This window comes from Parus major, chromosome 21, assembly GCF_001522545.3.
Source record: "Parus major isolate Abel chromosome 21, Parus_major1.1, whole genome shotgun sequence".
Lineage (NCBI taxonomy): Eukaryota > Metazoa > Chordata > Aves > Passeriformes > Paridae > Parus > Parus major.
This window is the reverse complement of record NC_031789.1, coordinates 4135816-4136159: the sequence shown is the minus strand read 5'-3', so window position 1 is coordinate 4136159 and position 344 is coordinate 4135816. Positions and strand designations below refer to the sequence as shown.

The window sequence follows — 344 nt, the reverse complement described above, 5'->3', positions numbered from 1 at the left end:
CGCCCCCGGAGGGGACCCGCCCCCGGAGGGGACCCGCCCCCGGAGGGGACCCGCCCCCGGAGGGGACCCGCCCCCGGAGGGGACCCGCCCCCGGAGGGACCCGCCCCCGGAGGGACCCGCCCCCGGAGGGAGCCGCCCCCGGAGAGGGTCCGGCCCGACCCGAGCCCGCTGCGGGAGCTCAGCAGCGGGAGCGCGGCGACACGGTCCCGCCGGGACGGGGCTGGGCGCTGCTCCTGGATGCAGTGATGCCTTAAACAAGGGCAAACCGCGGGACCGCATCGCTGCTGAGCCGCGGGTCTGCCCCAGCGGTGCCGCACAGGTCCAGGTCCAGCTCACACAGGTCC

General features: G+C 79.1%; 1 protein-coding gene across 1 annotated transcript in view; it reads right to left on the bottom strand.

Moving 5' to 3' along the window:
* The window catches only part of LRRC47 (leucine rich repeat containing 47), a 5740-nt gene that overhangs the window by 4755 nt on the left and 641 nt on the right, over positions 1-344 (bottom strand). The gene's annotated exons all lie outside the window — the stretch shown is intronic.